The 22517-nt window shown below is 39.8% G+C and overlaps 1 long non-coding RNA gene across 1 annotated transcript in view; it reads right to left on the reverse strand.

The window, feature by feature from the left end:
- Window positions 1–22517, reverse strand: part of LOC148898841 (uncharacterized) — a 67993-nt gene that overhangs the window by 8654 nt on the left and 36822 nt on the right. The window contains exons 3-4 of the long non-coding RNA XR_016114647.1: window positions 12526–12653; window positions 9295–9488 (exon numbers count right to left, since the gene is read on the reverse strand). This is a non-coding gene — a long non-coding RNA (uncharacterized LOC148898841). The remainder of the gene's footprint in view (window positions 1–9294; window positions 9489–12525; window positions 12654–22517) is intronic.

Genomic DNA, 22517 nt, shown 5'->3' on the forward strand with positions numbered 1-22517 from the left:
TCGAAAAAACAACCATGTATAGTAAGGCGTTTTTAGCCGAAATAAACGACGATGTATAGTACGGCGTTTTTAGCCCAAAAAAACGACCATGTATAGTAAGGCGTTTTTAGCCAAAAAAAAACGACCATGTATAGTAAGGCGTTTTTAGCCGAAATAAACGACGATGTATAGGAAGGCGTTTTTAGCCAAAAAAACGACCATGTATAGTAAGGCGTTTTCGCTCAAAAAAACGACCATGTATAGTAAGGCATTTTTAGCTGAAAAAAACCCACCATGTATAGTAAGGCGTTTTTAGCCAAAAAAAAACGACCATGTATAGTAAGGCGTTTTTAGCCGAAATAAACGACGATGTATAGGAAGGCATTTTTAGCCGAAAAAACGACCACGTATAGTGGGCGTATTTACCTGAAAAAACGACCATGTATAGTACGGCGTTTTTAGCCCAAAAAAACGACTATGTATAGTAAGGCGTTTTTAGCCGAATAAACGACCATGTATAGTAAGGCGTTTTTAGCCAAAAAAAACGACCATGAATAGTAAGGCGTTTTTACTCGAAAAAACGACCATGTATAGTAAGGCATTTTTAGCCCAAAAAAACGACCATATATGGTAAGGCGTTTTTAGCCTTACTATACGCCGTTTTTAGCCGAAAAAAACTACCATGTATAGTAAGGTGTTTTTACCCGAAAAAAACGACTATGTATAGTAAGGCGTTTTTAGCCGAAAAAAACGACCATGTATAGTAAGGCGTTTTTAGCCAAAAAAAACGACCATGAACAGTAAGGCGTTTTTACTCGAAAAAACGACCATGTATAGTAAGGCATTTTTAGCTGAAAAAAAACCACCATGTATAGTAAGGCGTTTTTAGCCAAAAAAAACGACCATGTATAGTAAGGCATTTTTAGCTGAAAAAAAAACCACCATGTATAGTAAGGCGTTTTTAGCCAAAAAAAAACGACCATGTATAGTAAGGCGTTTTTAGCCCAAAAAAAACGACCATGTATAGTAAGGCGTTTTTAGCCGAAATAAACGACGATGTATAGGAAGGCGTTTTTAGCCAAAAAAACGACCATGTATAGTAAGGCGTTTTCGCTCAAAAAAACGACCACGTATAGTGGGCGTATTTACCTGAAAAAACGACCATGTATAGTACGGCGTTTTTAGCCCAAAAAAACGACTATGTATAGTAAGGCGTTTTTAGCCGAATAAACGACCATGTATAGTAAGGCGTTTTTAGCCCAAAAAAACGACCATGTATAGTAAGGCGTTTTTACTCGAAAAAACGACCATGTATAGTAAGGCGTTTTTAGCCGAAATAAACGACGATGTATAGGAAGGCGTTTTTAGCCAAAAAAACGACCATGTATAGTAAGGCGTTTTTAGCCAAAAAAAAACGACCATGTATAGTAAGGCGTTTTTACCCGAAAAAACGACCATGTATAGTACGGCGTTTTTAGCCCAAAAAAACGACCATATATGGTAAGGCGTTTTTAGCCTTACTATACGCCGTTTTTAGCCGAAAAAAACGACCATGTATAGTAAGCCGTTTTTAGCCAAAAAAAACGACCATGTATAGTAAGGCGATTTTAGCCGAAAAAACGACCATGTATAGTACGGCGTTTTCAGGCCAAAAAAACGACCATGTATAGTAAGGCGTTTTTACCCGAAAAAAACGACCATATATAGTAAGGCGTTTTTAGCCGAAAAAAACGACCATATATAGCAAGGTGTTTTTCGCCGAAAAAAACGACCATGTATAGTAAGGCGTTTTTAGCCCAAAAAAACGACCATATATGGTAAGGCGTTTTTAGCCTTACTATACGCCGTTTTTACTCGAAAAAACGACCATGTATAGTAAGGCGTTTTCGCTCAAAAAAACGACCATGTATAGTAAGGCGATTTTAGCCGAAAAAACGACCATGTATAGTACGGCGTTTTCAGGCCAAAAAAACGACCATGTATAGTAAGGCGTTTTTACCCGAAAAAAACGACCATATATAGTAAGGCGTTTTTAGCCGAAAAAAACGACCATATATAGCAAGGTGTTTTTCGCCGAAAAAAACGACCATGTATAGTAAGGCGTTTTTAGCCTTACTATACGCCGTTTTTAGCCGAAAAAAAAACAACCATGTATAGTAAGGCGTTTTTACCCGAAAAAACGACCATGTATATTAAGGCGTTTTTACCCGAAAAAAAATGACCATGTATAGTAAGGCGTTTTTACCCGAAAAAACGACCATGTATAGTGAGACGTTTTTACCCGATAAAACGGCCATGTATAGTAAGGCGTTTTTACCCGAAAAAACGACCATGTATAGTAAGGCGTTTTTACCCAAAAAAAACGACCATGTATAGTAAGGCATTTTTACCCGGAAAAACGACCATGTATAGTAAGGCGTTTTTACCCGAAAAAAACGACCATGTATAGTAAGGCGTTTTACCCGGAAAAACCACCATGTATAGTAAGGCGTTTTTACCCGAAAAAACGACCATGTATAGTAAGGCATTTTCTCTCAAAAAAACGACCATGTATAGTAAGGCGTTATTAGCCGAATAAACGACCATGTATAGTAAGGCGTTTTTACCCGAAAAAAAAAACGACCATATATAGTAAGGCGTTTTTCGCCGAAAAAAACGACCATGTATAGTAACGCGTTTTTAGCCAAAGAAATGACCATGTATAAGGAGTTTTTAGCCCCCCCCAAAAAAACGACCATGTATAGTAAGGCATTTTTAGCCGAAAAAAAACACCATGTATAGTAAGGCGTTTTTAGCCTTACTATACGCCGTTTTCAGCCGAAAAAACGACCATGTATAGTAAGGCGTTTTTAGCCGAAAAAACGACCATGTATAGTAAGGCGTTTTTAGCCGAAAAAAAACGACCATGTATAGTAAGGCATTTTTAGCTGAAAAAAACCCACCATGTATAGTAAGGCGTTTTTACCCGAATAAACGACCATGTATAGTAAGGCGTATTTACCTGAAAAAACGACCATGTATAGTAAGCCGTTTTTCGCCGAAAAAAACGACCATGTATAGTAAGGCGTTTTTAGCCAAAGAAATGACCATGTATAGTAAGGAGTTTTTAGCCCCCCCCAAAAAAAACGACCATGTATAGTAAGGCATTTTTAGCCGAAAAAAAACACCATGTATAGTAAGGCGTTTTTAGCCTTACTATACGCCGTTTTCAGCCGAAAAAACGACCATGTATAGTAAGGCGTTTTTAGCCGAAAAAAAGACCACGTATAGTACGGCGTTTTTAGCCCAAAGAAACGACCATGTATAGTAAGGCATTTTTAGCCGAAAAAAACCCACCATGTATAGTAAGGCGTTTTTACCCGAAAAAACGACCATATATAGTAAGGCGTTTTTCGTCGAAAAAAAACCACCATGTATAGTAAGGCATTTTTAGCCGAAAAAAACCCACCATGTATAGTAAGGCGTTTTTACCCGAAAAAACGACCATGTATAGTAAGGCGTATTTACCTGAAAAAACGACCATGTATAGTAAGGCGTTTTTCGTCGAAAAAAACCACCATGTATAGTAAGGCATTTTTAGCCGAAAAAAAACCACCATGTATAGTAAGACGTTTTCGCTCAAAAAAACGACCATGTATAGTACGGCGTTTTTAGCCGAATAAACGACCATGTATAGTAAGGCGTTTTTAGCCCAAAAAAACAACCATGTATAGTAAGGCGTTTTTACCTGAAAAAAACGACCATGTATAGTAAGGCGTATTTACCTGAAAAAACGACCATGTATAGGAAGGCGTTTTTACTCGAAAAAACGACCATGTATAGTAAGGCGTTTTTACCCGAAAAAACGACCATGTATATTAAGGCGTTTTCGCTCAAAAAAACGACCATGTATAGTAAGGCGTTTTTAGCCGAATAAACGACCATGTATAGTAAGGCGTTTTTAGCTGAAAAAAACGACCATGTATAGTAAGGCGTTTTTCGTCGAAAAAAAACCACCATGTATAGTAAGGCATTTTTAGCCGAAAAAAACCCACCATGTATAGTAAGGCGTTTTTACCCGAAAAAACGACCATGTATAGTAAGGCGTATTTACCTGAAAAAACGACCATGTATAGTAAGGCGTTTTTCGTCGAAAAAAACCACCATGTATAGTAAGACGTTTTCGCTCAAAAAAACGACCATGTATAGTACGGCGTTTTTAGCCGAATAAACGACCATGTATAGTAAGGCGTTTTTAGCCCAAAAAAACGACCATGTATAGGAAGGCGTTTTTACTCGAAAAAACGACCATGTATAGTAAGGCGTTTTTACCCGAAAAAACGACCATGTATATTAAGGCGTTTTTACCCGAAAAAAACGACCATGTATAGTAAGGCGTTTTTACCTGAAAAAAACGACCATGTATAGTAAGGCGTTTTTACCCGAAAAAACAACCATGTATAGTAAGGCGTTTTTACCCGAAAAAAATGACCATGTATAGTAAGGCGTTTTTACCCGAAAAAACGACCATATATAGTAAGGCATTTTTCGTCGAAAAAAAACACCATGTATAGTAAGGCATTTTTAGCCGAAAAAAAAACACCATGTATAGTAAGGCGTTTTTACCCGGAAAAACGACCATGTATAGTAAGGCGTATTTACCTGAAAAAACGACCATGTATAGTAAGGCGTTTTTCGTCGAAAAAAACCACCATGTATAGTAAGACGTTTTCGCTCAAAAAAACGACCATGTATAGTACGGCGTTTTTAGCCGAATAAACGACCATGTATAGTAAGGCGTTTTTAGCCCAAAAAAACGACCATGTATAGTAAGGCGTTTTTACTCGAAAAAACGACCATGTATAGTAAGGCATTTTTAGCCGAAAAAAACCCACCATGTATAGTAAGGCGTTTTTACCTGAAAAAACGACCATATATAGTAAGGCGTTTTTCGTCGAAAAAAACAACCATGTATAGTAAGGCGTTTTTACCCGAAAAAACGACCATGTATAGTAAGGCGTTTTTACCCGAAAAAAATGACCATGTATAGTAAGGCGTTTTTACCCGAAAAAACGACCATGTATAGTAAGCCGTTTTTACCCAAAAAAAACGACCATGTATAGTAAGGCGTTTTTAGCCGAATAAACGACCATGTATAGTAAGGCGTTTTTACCCGAAAAAACGACCATGTATAGTAAGGCGTATTTACCTGAAAAAACGACCATGTATAGTAAGGCGTTTTTACTCGAAAAAACGACCATGTATAGTAAGGCGTTTTTAGCCGAAATAAACGACGATGTATAGGAAGGCGTTTTTAGCCAAAAAAACGACCATGTATAGTAAGGCGTTTTTAGCCAAAAAAAACCGACCATGTATAGTAAGGTGTTTTTACTCGAAAAAACGACCATGTATAGTAAGGCGTTTTCGCTCAAAAAAACGACCATGTATAGTAAGGCGTTTTTACCTGAAAAAACGACCATATATAGTAAGGCGTTTTTCGCCGAAAAAAACGACCATGTATAGTAAGGCATTTTTAGCCGAAAAAAACGACCATGTATAGTAAGGCGTTTTTAGCCGAAAAAACGACCATATATAGCAAGGCGTTTTTCGCCGAAAAAAACGACCATGTATAGTAAGGCGTTTTTAGCCTTACTATACGCCGTTTTTAGCCGAAAAAAAAAACGACCATGTATAGTAAGGCGTTTTTACCCGAAAAAACCACCATGTATAGTAAGGCGTTTTTACCCGAAAAAAACGACCATGTATAGTAAGGCGTTTTTACCTGAAAAAAACGACCATGTATAGTAAGGCCTTTTTACCCGAAAAAACAACCATGTATAGTAAGGCGTTTTTACCCGAAAAAAATGACCATGTATAGTAAGGCGTTTTTACCCGAAAAAACAACCATGTATAGTAAGGCGTTTTTACCCGAAAAAACGACCATGTATAGTGAGACGTTTTTACCCGAAAAAACGGCCATGTATAGTAAGGCGTTTTTAGCCCCCCAAAAAAAAACGACCATGTATAGTAAGGCGTTTTTATCCGAAAAAACGACCATGTATAGTAAGGCGTTTTTACCCAAAAAAAACGACCATGTATAGTAAGGCATTTTTACCCGGAAAAACGACCATGTATAGTAAGGCGTTTTTACCCGAAAAAAACGACCATGTACAGTAAGGCATTTTCTCTCAAAAAAACGACCATGTATAGTAAGGCGTTATTAGCCGAATAAACGACCATGTATAGTAAGGCGTTTTTACCCGAAAAAAACGACCATATATAGTAAGGCGTTTTTCGCCGAAAAAAACGACCATGTATAGTAAGGCGTTTTTAGCCAAAGAAATGACCGTGTATAGTAAGGAGTTTTTAGCCCCCCCCCAAAAAAACGACCATGTATAGTAAGGCATTTTTAGCCGAAAAAAACACCATGTATAGTAAGGCGTTTCTAGCCTTACTATACGCCGTTTTCAGCCGAAAAAACGACCATGTATAGTAAGGCGTTTTTAGCCGAAAAAACGACCATGTATAGTAAGGCGTTTTTAGCCGAAAAAAAACGACCATGTATAGTAAGGCATTTTTAGCTGAAAAAAACCACCATGTATAGTAAGGCGTTTTTACCCGAATAAACGACCATGTATAGTAAGGCGTATTTACCTGAAAAAACGACCATGTATAGGAAGGCGTTTTCGCTCAAAAAAACGACCATGTATAGTACGGCGTTTTTAGCCCAAAGAAACAACCATGTATAGTAAGGCATTTTTAGCCGAAAAAAACCCACCATGTATAGTAAGGCGTTTTTACCCGAAAAAACGACCATATATAGTAAGGCGTTTTTGGTCGAAAAAAACCACCATGTATAGTAAGGCATTTTTAGCCGAAAAAAACCACCATGTATAGTAAGGCGTTTTTACCCGAAAAAACGACCATGTATAGTAAGGCGTATTTACCTGAAAAAAAGACCATGTATAGTAAGGCGTTTTTCGTCGAAAAAAACCACCATGTATAGTAAGACGTTTTCGCTCAAAAAAACGACCATGTATAGTACGGCGTTTTTAGCCGAATAAACGACCATGTATAGTAAGGCGTTTTTAGCCCAAAAAAACGACCATGTATAGTAAGGCGTTTTTAGCTGAAAAAACGACCATGTATAGTAAGGCGTTTTTACTCGAAAAAACGACCATGTATAGTAAGGCGTATTTACCTGAAAAAACGACCATGTATAATAAGGCGTTTTCGCTCAAAAAAACGACCATGTATAGTAAGGCGTTTTTAGCCGAATAAACGACCATGTATAGTAAGGCGTTTTTAGCCGAAAAAAACGACCATGTATAGTAAGGCGTTTTTCGTCGAAAAAAAACGACCATGTATAGTAAGGCGTTTTTAGCCAAAAAAACGACCATGTATAGTAAGGCGTTTTTAGCCAAAGAAATGACCATGTATAGTAAGGCCTTTTTTGCATGACAAGAATGATCATTAATAGTAAGCTGTTTTATAACACGATCAATATTAACATTTTTTTGGATGCAGATAATAGCACTTCTGCATTCAAGTATCTTCCATTGCGAATTCTTTTTTTTCATACTTCAATAAAACGGTTGCCACTTGAGTTGTATGATATGTGTCCTTGTGTAAACCGCTATTGATTAAGACAGTCACGGGCCATCGATTTAGCTCGTTTTGTTTCTCGCGTCCTTGCTGGATGGATTGAGAGTTCGAAGTGGCAAAAGCTTTCCGAGTCCTCTTAGCGCAAGCTTTCGTCTGGGAATGACATCAGGGCCACATCATACAGGCCTCAAGTGCCATTGTTGGGCCGAGTGGCCAAACTGGGCCAATGCATTCATTGGTGGCTGCAGATCAATAAGAGATTAGAAGCTTTCTAAATCGACTCGACTCGTCAAGAGGTTCGCCTATTCACTTGCTTTAGCTTCTTCTACTTTTGGGCCATTTCAAACCTATTCATGACATACTGCGCACGGAGTGCTCAGTAAATTTCACAATGAAATGGAAGTTCCGCCTTGTCTGGAGTATTGACGACAATAATGCGTCATTCTCGGCTTGTCGATGTTTTTTCGAGTGAGAATCACTATTTCTTTTATCGTCGTTTAATAAAGTGTGTCCTTGCGCAAACAAGCACCGATTGAGTCTGTCAATGGCCACTCAAATGTCTCCCCTTGAAATTCAATCCACACAATTGGCAACGGCGCATTAGTGTCATGCTAGCTTAAAACAACTTAACTCACTCACTGCCGTTCACAAATTTATTCGGGAATTGAAAATATGACGGAGAGCGCCACTCTTGAATTTGTTTGAGTTGTTTTTCTCGTGTTTGGGTGCCGATAAAGCGCTGGCCAGACCTCTGGCAATGTTTTTTCCCTACCACAATGGGGGTAGCATTTCCCTTTTTTCCATGTTAGCGTTTTGTTACAGCTTCAGCTGTTGTTAAAGCACTATATAAACCAATATTGCATTGTATTTTGTACAGCCGCCCCCATTTCAAGCTCATATAACTCCAGACCCATATAATTTAGGAATTAACTGTTTTTTTCTGATGAAAGAAGAGAGTCTAAGGTTTCTAACCCTGAATTGAATGTTTATGTAGTCCTAAAACTCAATATTCTTTGAATCCTGGAATTCGAGTGACAATGACAAAAACCCTGGCACTGGAGTGGACACATTTTTGCACATCGTCTGGCAGTGAATGAGTTAAAGGACAACCAACACCATTTTTTTGTTTCCTAAGTGACATTAGAAAAACGTTTTATAGTGTCCCAAAACTACTTCAAAATGACCTCAGAAAGTTTCAGTTTCAGAAGGTCGCCCCCTTGTTCGGGACGTCGTGCCTTGCGTCGGTCCTTTAGTGACGTCACGTACGGACTCGTCACCAACTCAAGAACAAGACTTCCTGAATGTTCAGCGCGAGTCTTAAAACGTAAAATATAGCTATATGCGGTGGAATCTTATTAAAATACGCCCAGTAGTAGTCATTTGAAGCCATTTTACAAATTATGGACATAACTTGTCCGGAGACGTCAGTTTTCCTTTAAGGCTTTGTGTTTTTTTAGCTCGTGATTATTCATACGAGCTACTGATTGTTGATTGCATCACCAACGACTGCACGTAGCGCTGCTATGTGCAGATGACATTTATGAAAATACAAAGATGATAACAAAAGAGATTGTCAGATCCAATTCAGAGATGAATATTTGTCATCCTGCTGCTTCTGCACGTCAACCAACAGAGCGGAGTGCCCCCTGGTGCCAACAATTGAATGTGACGTTGCATGCAGGGATGTAATTGCTTGTGTGTGTGCGCGCGCGTGTGTTCGTAAGTTGTTACCGGCAGACATCCAATCAGGGAGCACTTTTGCATTGCGCTCGCAGATCGATGCGGTGACTCGGCGGCGAATGCAATTAGTCCAAGATGAAGGTCTTCCTCCTCCACGCCATTGTTGGCCTCCTTTCAAGTTCCAAATGACGATGATGAACCCGAGCGGGAGGACGGCACGTGTGAGGCGAGCAACCCGAGAGATGCTGTAAAATATGATATGAGTGTCATTCACAAGGCCCTTGACTGACACTTGATTTTGAAGACAACAGGGAGCAAAGCACAATTGTCTTCCTATTTTTTTCCTCACCCGAATAGAAGAGTAGTCCTCCAGTGCTCTCACTAAAGAACATAACTTGGACACGGAAGATCAAATCAAAGGGCATGCTGGGAAAAAAATCTGTACACACCGTATGCAGTGTGTGGTTTTTGTGATTAGCAATTGGGCGTCACTACAATGGCAGACATTTGTTGGCATTTATTTTGCTTTCGATTCAGACCAAATAAAGTTCTGATGTTCTAGTAGGCTTTTTTTCCAAGCAGTGGTGGGACTGTGCCTTTTTTTATTGAATGGGGACATTGAATAGTGTTTTTGAAACTACTTTATTCCTGTTTTTTTTCTTATTTTCCAGTTTAGATGCACAGATTATATGTTTATTTTTTATTTTTTTGGTATGGCACAAAATCAAGTACAGTGATACCTCAGTTTACGAACTTAATTAGTTCCCAGAAAGTGTGTGTAAGGTGAAAAATGTGTCTTCCAAACATTAATTTCCCATAGGAAACCATTAAAAGTGAGAATAATCCGTTTCCAGGTCCCCATAAAACATAATTTTCTACTAAATAAGCCTTAAAACTACATGAAATTTATTTTATGTATAATAAATGTGCTGTGGTATTGTAATTAAAGAAATAAACTGTATTGTATAATAAAGTCGTTTTATTTACCTTTGTGATGGTAGTTGTCAATGGATGGTAGCTTGGTCGACTTAGCGTAATGGTACTGGGACAGCTAAGTCACACAAACGCACCCCTCGTTCGTGTTTTTCGATTCTTCTTCTTCTGCTCGACTGTAATTTTGTTTTGTGTCCTTTTCGGCTTAACACTAGCCTCCGGTGGGGTCTTTTTTGGCCCCATAATAGCAAAAGTACTCCACTCGATAGCAAACCACGTCTGCACTCAAAGGGGCGTGGAAAACTAGTGCGCCAGCCACCGTGGCGCTATGTGGTTTGGTTCGTCCGTGGAAACCTAGCTCGCCAAGATTATATTCTCGCGAATGTAATGTTCCTAGGCAAAAATTTCGTTAGCTAAAGCGTTCGTAAGCCGAGGTATCACTGTACCGTATTTACCAGTGTATAAGGTGCACCAGAGTATATGGCGCACCCCCAATGAATGGTGTATTTTCAAACATTTCCCATATATAAGGTGCTCAATGAATGAATTTTTTTCCAAATATAATACAGTAAAGTCTCGTTATATCGACATCGGATATATCGATAGTCCCGGTTATATCGATACTATTTCTATGCACGCACGGAGAAAATTACATGCAAACAGGGTCGGATATATCGATAGTCCCGGTTATATCGATATTTTTTTGGACTCCCTTGAATATCGATATAACAAGACTTTACTGTATTTAACTCATTCACTGCCATTCACAAAATTATCCAGGAATTGAAAATATAACGTAGAGCGCCATTCCCGAATCTGTGCTGGTTTTTTTTCTTGTTTGGGTCTCGATAAAGCGCTGGCCATGGCCTCTGGCAATGTTTTTTCTTTTCCACAAGGGGACAGAATTTCCCTTTTTCCATGTTAGCATTTTGTTCAAGGTTAACCCTTGTTAAAGCGCTATATAAACCAATATATATGTATTGCATTATATTTTGTACAGCCACCCTCATTTCAAGCTCAGATAACTCCAGACCCATATAACTTAGGAATTACCTCTTTTTTCTGATGAAAGAAGAGAATCTAAAGTTTCTGACTCTGCATTTAATGTTTATGACTATGACAATGAAGGAATGTTGAACTCTGAGAGTCCAATATTTTCACGTCGGATTTTTGTTTGTATGTTGTCTATGTAATTCAATGCGGGCGAAATGGGTGTTCTAAACATAAGCCTGTCGGGAGAAGGACTTTCTGCATTGGCTTCTATTTGAGAAGGTGACACACCCGTGACCTCGTGCTGACCAGCGACGAGGGTGGCAGGTCACCGGCGTCAACGCAAATGAGTTCCTCGGGGGGGAAAAAATGGGGGCCTAGTCATTTAGGATTTTTGTTTTAGGGGTGGTCAAATTGGTGCATACCGTAGCTTGAGTTGTATGCTGAAGACTGTCTGAAAATCACTTTTTTAAAACCCTGCTGGAATATTTCAGTGCACAACAGAAAACGTAGCAGACTTTCATCATTATCAATTTAGCTCCTAATGAAAGGAGAGAATTATCTATCACTTTTCCCACATTAGTGAATATAACATCAAATGTGCGCTTCCTTTTGAAGACATTCCCCTTTATTCTTGCGACAAAAAAAGACTATTATCCGACATTGGCGGCTGCATATTAACCAAGAAAAGCAAGCATCAGTCATCGCACACAATGCATAGCGGCTTTAAATGACGGCATTATCTATGATGGCATAGAGGGAAGCAGACTTTGGGCGGAGGGGAAGGGAGGATGTTTCAAATGAAGACGACGTGATGTGGGGGCGCAAAAAGGCTTGCACGTATTTTTTCAACATGAAGCGGGCGAGCAAGAGTTTCCAGTCTAAACTATGACTCAGGGGGGGATTATTTGTTATTTCTTGGCGCGGTTTGCGACTACAATAGCATCTGACGTCTTTGTGACACATAACGTGGAGGCCATTTTTTTTTCCTCCTCTGCAACCACTGACCACTCTTGTCACTAAGAGACTAAATTAACTATTTAGAGCACTGATGAGCCACCACCTAGATTCCCAAGACAATTTGAAACTATTTTTCTTATCACCTTTGAGCGAAATCTGTGATAGAAGTATTTCTAAAATGAATATTTTATTCCACACATAAAAACAATAATGATATTGTCTCTTTTTTATACAGTGATAGATTGGTTTTCGTGTTCCATAAATCAAAGGTGGGGACTGTCAAGTGGTCCTTGCAGACATTTTTAGTCCATATGCAGCGCATCTGAGAAAAACGCCTGCAGATAATCCTGTAGTCAAAGTCAAAGTGTGTGTAACGTTGAATGTCGGGGAGGGGCTTACCGAGCCGCATAAACGAGGTGTATTCACCGCTGCCTGGCATCTCGGGCGCCCTCATTAAGAATACGACGGAGGAAGAATGGCTGACATAGACATGAAAGAAGTCTCTCCCCCAGCCTCCATGATGTGATCTGTAAGACAAAAAAGGAACGTTTGTGAAGGGAGCTCAAATTTTTAAATCCTTATTGTGAAGAGGTGAAGGTAGGCATGACTGAGGTGGAGCCTCGAGCTGGGCCGACGTCGAGCACATGCTCATCGATTGCGATTGACAATTTCGATTAAAAAAACATAAATAAATGAGTAAAAAATAAAACAACAAAACAATGAAATGATACACAAAAAAATAAATAATAAAAAATCTATAAATATAAAACTTGTCCATTTAAAAATTAAAAACTAACGACTAACGACTAACAACCAAAAATTAAAAATTAAAAATTTAAAAAATTAAAATCTAAAATGTAAAATCAAATATTAAAATATTCAATAAAATACAATAACATAAAATAAAATATGTTTATGAGTCTTTGGTCCATTTGTCAGAACAATATTTAAAGGACAATCGACATCACTTTTTTGTTTCCTAACTGACATCAGAAAAACGTTTTATAGCATCTAAAATACCCAAAACAAGCAGTATGATATTTTTAGTCAAATGCAAAACACAAATAAAAATGTGTAAAAGTGTCCAAAATCTGCAACAAAAAAAAAAACCCCGGAAGTGGCCAGTTTCAGAAGGTCCCGCCTCATTGTTCGTGATGTCACGCCAGGACGTCTTGCCTTGCTGGAGAATCAAAACAATGACTTCAGATTCGGAGAATATGCATTCTTGTTACTCATCCAGTTATGAAAATGATTAAAATGGTTCTGAAGAGGAAAGCATAAATGTTTGCAATCGATTAAAGAAGTCCTTCCGTTGCATTTTGAGGCGTCTGGACTCCAATGTAGCGTCGCAGAAAACTCAAAAACAAGACTTCCGGAATATTCAGTGCAAGTCTTAAAATGTAAAATATAGCTATATGCGGTGGAATCTTTGTAAAATACGTTCAGTAGAAGTCATTTGAAGCCAATTTACAAATTATGGACACAACTTGTCTGGAGACGTCAGTTATCCTTTAATGTTCAATACTGAAAGTATTTTTCATTCAAACAAAATTAATATAATTGTAGTTTTTTTAAAAGCTTTAACCTTTTTTTAATACTACATTTACAAATTCAAAACCAACAAATCGTAGACTGGCACACGCTCTCCGTGTGAAAACTGCCACATCTTTATTTTGGTAATTTGATGAGAAAAGCAGACTAGATATTAGACGTATTTGGCCCACAGGCCGTAGGTTGTCCACCACCTCTGTATGGGGAAGGGCGTTGGGTGCGCTTCCATTGTGCACTCACACTCACACACTCCGAGTCGCCATGCCACACCAGCCTGCGTGGCGTAACCTAGCAACTATTTAATTAAAACAAAATCAGCGCACATCAGGGCGTTTTGCAGCCTTTGCAAGGATTCCCTCCAATCTCGACGTCTTTGAGCCAATCCAATGTGACGCTGCGTCTGCTGCCACTTTGAACACCTACGGCAGGCGTTGTTAACATCAGATTGGACGATGAGGGCTCGTTGCTTATTATTTTTTATTTTATTCCTTCTTTAAAGGGCTAGAGATTGAAAGCAGGACATTATTATGCCAGGAGAAGTGTACAAACAAGACTGCCACCCCTCTGTCCTTCAAGAATAATAAAAGCACAAACACGCGTCCATTCCTTTGTGTCTCTGCGTATGTTCCCAGCTAATTTAGCATGCGCAACATGCAAAGCGGGTGGAGCAATTAGGTAAAATGCGGAGCAGCCCCGTACGTCAGCGCACATTACGCTTGCTGTCGTTCACATGCCTTCTCTGCCTGCACGAACAAACAATGTGGAGCTGGAGTTCGTACCGGGGATGTCAAAACAAAAGCCCTGATCGCTAGCTGGCCCTTATTTCGATTTTTCTCTTTTCAGACGTGTCGGGAGAGGTGGGCAAACGACCTGCAGTGTGTACGACGGTAGTACTGATTTGTAATTTTATCAGACAACGTCAGACATACAGTACATAGTTATGAATAAAAAAAAATAAAGTAACATTATTTATATCGGGGGTGCTCACACTTTTTCAGCACGAGAGCTGCTTTTGAAATTACCTAATCAAAATGATCTACCCATTATATTAATCGAGAAATATATTGAGGATTCTTGTAATTTATGTTAATGCATAACCGCATATGTTGCCCAACACAACCTAATTATGTACATTTTTGCCATTACCTTAGTTCACTCTGATCACTGGCAGACGAGATTGAAAAGGTCATCGTGAAAAAAGTCCTCTTCCCGTTCCGTATGAAAGTGACTTTTTTTCTTCTTACATGGTCAAGCTCCCCTACTTATTTTTATACCCTATATTACTATATTAAGAGGGAAAAAAACAAGCGAAAAATTAGCATGTCACTAACGACGAGCTTGTTAACTTGCAATGCTCAGACAGGGGCGTTGTTTGAGATGTCATCTGATTGGTTGTCCGGTGTGTCAATCAAGTGTAGTGATGGCTGATGGTGTAGTTTTTATACCACACAACTCACCTTTATTTGTACAGTTTAGCGTAAATTCATTGGATTGGATGTACCTTTATTCGTCTCGCAGTGGAGAAATTTACATTTCGCAGCAGCAAAGTTATGAAAGGAAGAGGAAAACAAAGAAAGAAATCGTAAAACAAAATACGGGAGCTGCTGGAAAGGCAGCCACTCTTGGTGCCATCTTGAACAACAACAAAAAAAACCTAAACAAATAACATGACAACACAAAGACACAGAGAGTCATTTATTCTTCAGCACTTGCTGTACCCCCTTTGTTACATGACGCAGTTCCATCTGAAAAAGGAGAGGATCAAGGCATCCTTTTCAGCAGTGGATCAGGGACATCAGAATCAGAATCAGAATCAGAATCATCTTTATTGCCAAGTATGTAGAACACACAAGGAATTTGTTTCCGGTAGAACACGCTGCACTAGTATCGTCGTCAAAAAAACTGCTAAGTGGCACTATACAGTTCCATTTTGGCTACTGTTGAAAGAGTTCAAAGAGTTAATGGCTTGGGGGAAGAAGATGTTTAAATGTCTGCTGGATTTGGTGCGCATGGATCGGTAGCGCCTGCCTGAGGGGAGTAGCTGGAAAAGGTGGTGGGCAGGGTGCGGAGGGTCCAGTAGGATTTTCCGCGCCCTAGTTTGGATTCTTGCAGTGTGCAAGTCCTCAAGAGTGGGTAGGGCGGTGCCAATGATTTTTTCCGCCGTCCTAACTGTCCGTTGAAGTCGGATTTTGTCCATTTTTGTGGCGGCCCCGAACCAAACGGTGATGGAAGAACACAGGATGGATTCGATGACATCATGGTGGAATGTGCATGTATACTACAAGCTAAATGTTTAAAGAAAACATGCAGCCGTAGCATCCTTTGACGAAAAGAGATTGTCTCACATCTCCTGTCCCACGTCAATCTGCTTCAATTCCAAGCCGCGACATAACTGTCACATTACTTTGTCATGCGATCTACCAATAATAATAATACATTTAATTTATAAGCGCCTTTCAAAACTCTCAAGGTTTACTTATGTTCCATTCCTTCGTTTTTTTTTCTGTGGGTGAGCAGCGGCAGCCACACGCGCCAGCGTTCACTCAACCCGGAATAACTCAAATAGATAGTAAGATAGCTAGCTAGCTAGCTCATAGCTAGCTCATAGCTAGCTAATAGATAGCCAGCTAGCTAATAGCTAGCTTGATAGCTAGCCATGCTCGTGTGACCTTTTTTTTATTCCTTTTTACTTCTTCAAAGTGTTCTAAAATATCACAATGCCTTAGCAAGTAAATTTGGAGATCGACTGATCGACCGTGATCGACGTATTTAGCACCCCTGAACCATGAAGTGGTGAGTGTAGATATTTTTGAAGGAGATGCCTTGATATGTGTATATTAGCATACATGCTACACTATGCCTCCATATTTGTTGCTTCCCAAATGCCGGGAAAGTGACTGTAAATGGCTTCCAATACATTGGGTCATTCTAAGTCGAAGTCACGTCTTGTATGTGTTGACTGTGTTTTTCTACAGTCGCGCAACTGGGCTAACATTCGAATATTTTAAAGCACGTTGAAAGTCAAGAAATGCAAAATAGGGGCATTTATCATCACTGGCAAAAAAAAAAAACAGTTGGAATCCACTTTGAAGGGCTGTTGACATGTGAACGTTTCATAAGAGCTGCTCAATCAGTCAAGTGGCCAAAAAGTCTCTTTGGTCAAAGAAAAATGTTCATATATGGCCACATGGGTGGGGTACACCCTGAACCGGTTGATAGCCAATCGCAAGGGCAACGTTAATGAATACATTTGGAAAAATGATAACTGGAGAAGTAGATTGTAACGACAGATGCTGGGAGGAGTCATATATTTGGTGAACTTCTACAGTCAATACGTGGCTCAGAATAATTGAAATTCACGACAGTTAACAATGGAAATGTTGGAGAGAGTGCGTTCAAACATGATTTGCATAATGGTGCGGGATTTTGACAAGAAGGACAAGAGAGAAGAACCCCTTGACAATTTTATAATGGCACTTTAAAGGCGGGGACATGGTCAGGTGTGTGTGTGGGGGGGTTGAAGGGGTCTGGGTTAGGGCGGGCTGCATTACATGTGACTGTACTAACACGACAAAATAAAGGCACCTCAATTATAGTACATTTAAAAGCAGCTGCCTTAAAAATGCAGAATGGATTTATTTATTTATTTAGATTTTTTTTGGAAGGAAATGAAATGATTGACAGGCAAAAGTAGAGCAGAGATATTCATCTGGCACATCCTCAAAGGGTCACATCCTATGAGAGATCCGAGCAAATGTTCTAGAAAATCATCTCTAATTCTTCTTTTAATTTTTCACAGTTTGGGAACGGGTGTAATTGAACTTCTGACCTGGTTTTTGTCATTTCAATAATTGCCCATCAGTCCTCATTTTCACCAAAGTCGAGTTTCGGATAACAGAGGTGTGAACATTTTTGATTGGCAAATATTTTAGGGTGTATAAAATGCTGCAAACTGATACGGTAGCTATGAGCTAAAAACGCAAATGCATTGAAAACAATAATAAAGCCATAAAATGTATGGGGAAAATATGTTTTATACATTTTCAAAAGTAGTGGCATATAGGTCAAATAAATACACAAATAATAATAATAATAATCATCATCATCATCATCATCATCATCATCATCATCACCACCACCATAATAAATAAATAAATAAATAAATAAATACAATTCAATAAAATTAAAGTAAAATAAGATAACATAAAATAAAATAAAAAATTGCTGCAACAATTGGTGATTTTCTTTCCATTTAGCCTACATTTAACAAGTACGTTTGAATGTACAGGTAACATCCGAGTTACGACCGAGTTCCGTTCTGACCAAACGGTCGTAAGTCAAAATGGTCGTAAGTCGAAATCCATTCATAATGTTGAATAGAGACTCGGAGGCTAAATGATTCGCAACCCCCCCCCCCCCCCCCTCTGGTGACATCACACGGTCAATTGCTGTGCGAGAGTGAGATGCTGGCTGGCTGGCCAAAATTGTCATACGCATTGGCGGCCTGCTAGCGCGCTGCGTTGCCAGGCGTAGAATTAAAATTTTAAATATAGGGTCTGGAGGTGGTTGTGCTCGTAAGTACGGGTGGTCGTAAGTCGGATGTTACCTGTACAGTATTTGTGAGGACGCTCATTGCAAGATTGCAGACCAAGAAACTTTCCACAAGAAGCATTCACGCAGATTTTTTTGAAAGCGCATGTTCGACTTTCGCCTCTAAAAAGCACATTTTTTTGATAAAATGTAGGTCATTCCCTAAAAATGATTTCTCTGCCATTCCTGAATGGGTCTGCGTATTTCCCCTAATTTTGCACCTAACCCGACGTCCGTCTCACTCTCTCCCCATGCCGCCATCATCTTGACATACAAGCACACATTGCACACACTCAAGGCACCTCATTAAAGATGAACAAAACCGTCACACACTCATACACACCCGCTCCGCGTGCATTAATTAGGACGCTGGTAACAAGCTAGCCTCTCCATTCACACCCTGAGTCTCTTTTATTAGCACGACAGTGGTTAGCGGCAGCCAGGGGGCCCGCGGGCTTCATGCTGCTCTCCTCAGGGGCCCCTGATTAAAAACAGAACCCCATAGCACGTAAAGCTCTTGATTCTTTTCATCGACGCACCCATGCGGTGTTTCACAGATGATCCCCGAAACGCAAACTGTCAAGTATACCGGTTTCTATGGGGCCACTGACCCCTTCCCTATCCCTTTGAAGCTCATCGCTGTCTTTGTGGAACCCGTTTGAATCGGGTGTAAAGTGTAAAGTTTCAACGCTATCTATCTATCTATCTATCTATCTATCTATCTATCTACCTACGTAGCGAGCTATCCAGCTAGCGAGCTAGCCATCTCTCGATCTTATTTATTTTATTTATTAAATCCAGTTCAGGCCCTAATACATTTATGCAAAATAAAGGTGGCCATGCTGGTGTTTAGCGCATATGTAAATCATAGGGGTTGCCTCAAGGTTTTTGCTGAATGGGAAGGGTGCCCATTCTTCAACCACACATCTTCATTTTGTCACGCGGTTTATGTATTATAATAATACTACTACTACTACTACTACTACTACTACTAATAATAATAATAAACAAACTGATCTTTCCTATCGTCAGTGAAGTCCAATATCTGATGTATCATCTTCAGGCCACACCCATCAGCCAGAATTTCAAGGAAAAGTGTCTCATTAGCTACAGCCCTTGAAAGAAAAGGCCGGCTATTTCAAATTCAGTAACGCATTCCCTTTGAATGGAAGGACAGAGAAAAGCAAAAACTGAAGGCCGGCCGATGAAGAAGGACTCAGTTGAAGGCTGAGTCAACACCCAGAGGGAGGCACAAGTTTGAGTGGGAAAAGGTAATCCAATGCCGTAATTACATACTACTAAGTGTATATAATTTCAGCTAAGTACTACTTGACAAAAGGCTTAAAAGGTAAAATAAAAAAGTCATTTCTGCACTATAAGGCCTTCAATTTTTTCCAAAGATGACCATGTACTTTTTAATCCAGTGCACATTTCTATGGAAAAAGTTTGAAAATCTGTCATTCATTGAAGGTGTACCTTATTCTCCGTCAAAATACAGGAACTGTGTGGTGGGAGTAAAGGCCATGTTATGATGAAATGTCAACCTCCTCTGACCTTGATATTTATTTCTACATAGACTAAAATTTAGCAGATTGTATTACTCAAGATATGTGATTCTCACCACCGTTCAAGACCAAAACCGCAAGGACAGTTGAGCTGCATGCATGCATAAATATGAAGACTATTTCAGGATACAAGCAGAAATAAATTATTGTGGCATGCCGTGGATGACTGGCTGCACTTTTCTTCTGCTCCATAAAACAGTGGCAGATCATCCGTCCACATCACAATTTGCTACTCAAGGTGCTAGCAGAGGGTGTGTAGCTTTCCAATGCGACCCTAACAAGGATGATTCGGTCACAGAAGTCTTCCCATTTTTTAAACCGGAAGCACATCTTAAGATCATTCCCAACTGCCAGTTGTGAGAACGAGTTGTTGTTTGGTAACATCTGGTCAGTGGCGTACCGTCAAGACCTGCTAAGCCTTCTCAGCTGGCCTAAAAATATCGGAATCACTGACTGATGTTAATTATATTTTGTCCATGAATTCTTCCAGATGTGTGTTTTCGTATTTAACCATTTAACAAATTACATTTCAGACATCATTTGTTAGCAGGGTCAAAAATCTACCTCGTCACAATCAGTTCTGCAGGCCCTATCGCATCAAATATGTTGATCAAACTTTTGCTCTAACTTATCAGTTTTCGAGTTGGAAACCCAAAAAGGGTACTAATGCCTTCCTGAAGGCGCTGGTGAACTATGATGCTAGTCACTAGCCAATCATACTTTTGCGAAAACTGCTCTGATCAAAAGCCGTTAGTGAAAAGAGCATAATGGCCAAAGCTAGCACACTGTATTGGTAGCGAGCTGCATATGCAAATATATTATGTTGATTTAATGGCAGTTTTGTCAACCCACAATGGCTGAAGGAGGTGAAGAAATGGATTTGGCTGGAGATTTACTGTTAGTCATTTTCAAGACGGACTTTTCAAGAAAAAAGCGACATCATTAAGAAAGGTCGGTCAATTATGTTCTGTGGACTTGTAGTAAATTACACCACCCTTTTTTCAGTCTGGAGTGATTCAGACCTAGCACTACTGAAGGCCTAGTGATGCAATCCACAGCCCGTCACTGCATCCGGTCATGTTACTTTGTTTTTTTGTCTCATGGGCTGAGAGTGATTTTAAGCTTATGCTATATCTGTTTTGACTCCGGAAAATCCAGGTTTTGATTTCAGTTTTGGATTTTATTGTCACAACAACACCGACGCTCGGTGTCAGTGACATGAATAATACATGCAAGCTTCGATCATGCACATCCGTGACATCCGAGACAACCAAACCCCCCATCAAAGCATCAAACAACTCCTGACAGAGCTGGAAATCACATCCAATTCGACTTTGTTAACCAGCGGTCGAGACATCGGGTAGATATCCCGCTAATCCACACGCTGGACTATGATTGCTCTTATCTGTCAGATTTCTGATCTGGATACCCCACCGCTTCAGGATAGCCTCCCAGAACTCCACAGTGCGGCGTCCTGAAGCGTCATGGTGTGGCGGCCCCCGTATAGGGTCTCACTCATTTATTGATGCTCATATGGAAGCGGATCCACGCAGCAGGTAGCGAGCTGACTTTCTTCTAACAAGGAGCGGTCTCAAAGAGAGCAAGGTCAAGGGTGGGACGACCAGATAGCTATCACATCACCCACTGATGTAGAAAATGTTGTCGTCTGCTCATCTTGCCGAAGCTCAACGAATAAGTCGGATTAGTTGATGGTAGCTAGAGCAGGCGGGTAGGGTGAGGGGTGGTATCCCCCGCTGAGTCTTATAAGACAATGACCAACACTCTGCACAAGAGGATGCTGTGCAATAACGTGGGGATCGATCAGTGCTAACCTCTGTGCCGTTCTTCATCTTGTCCTATCGATTATGACACCTATTGATCCGCCTCTCTGTTCTTGTTCTATTGTCATCGCAAGCAGAGGTGAGATCAGATCGGAGGTGAGACCTGTGCACTTAAAAGCTTCTTGATTTCATGAAACAGGAGTTCAAAACATTGGATTGAATTGGATTAGCCTTTATTAGTCTCGCAGTGTAGACATTTATATTTCACAGCAGCAAAGTTATGAAAGGAAGAGGAAAGGAAATAAAGAAGTCGGAAAAACAAAATACAGAAGCTGCTGGAGATCAAAAGATCAAAAAATCTAAATAACAAATATGACAACACAAAGACAGACAGTCATTCAATCTTAAGGACTTTCAGCAGCCTCTTTGATGTATAAAGCAGTTCTTGATGAAAGAGCGGATCAAAGAATCATTTTCACCAGTGGATCAGGGACGTCACGGTGGAATATGCACGTCTACTGCAAGCTAAATTTTGAAAGCATACCTGAAGCTGTAGCATCCATTGACAAAAATAGTTTGTCTCACATCTCCTATCGTACGTACAGTAAATCCGCATCAATTCCAAGCTGCGACAGTTCCACATACGCATCGGCGCTCTGCGCTGACGCTTCTTCGTTCTCATCACGGGCTCCTCAGCCATGCATCCATCCAGCCGCACACTGTCCAACAGCTTGCTGACTGCTTCCTACTCAGGCGTCATCTTGGACTTGGACATGGATATTGATACATCTGGGTCTTTTGTAATGATTAGAACAAAAGCAACGATCAATATATTTTGTTCAATAAGACGCCATTAAAAATGAACAGCATACTTAAAGCCTTGGGAAAGCAAACAGATAATACA

The sequence above is a fragment of the Hippocampus bargibanti genome, linkage group LG04 (assembly GCF_051943395.1).
Source record: "Hippocampus bargibanti isolate YZ-2025 linkage group LG04, ASM5194339v1, whole genome shotgun sequence".
Lineage (NCBI taxonomy): Eukaryota > Metazoa > Chordata > Actinopteri > Syngnathiformes > Syngnathidae > Hippocampus > Hippocampus bargibanti.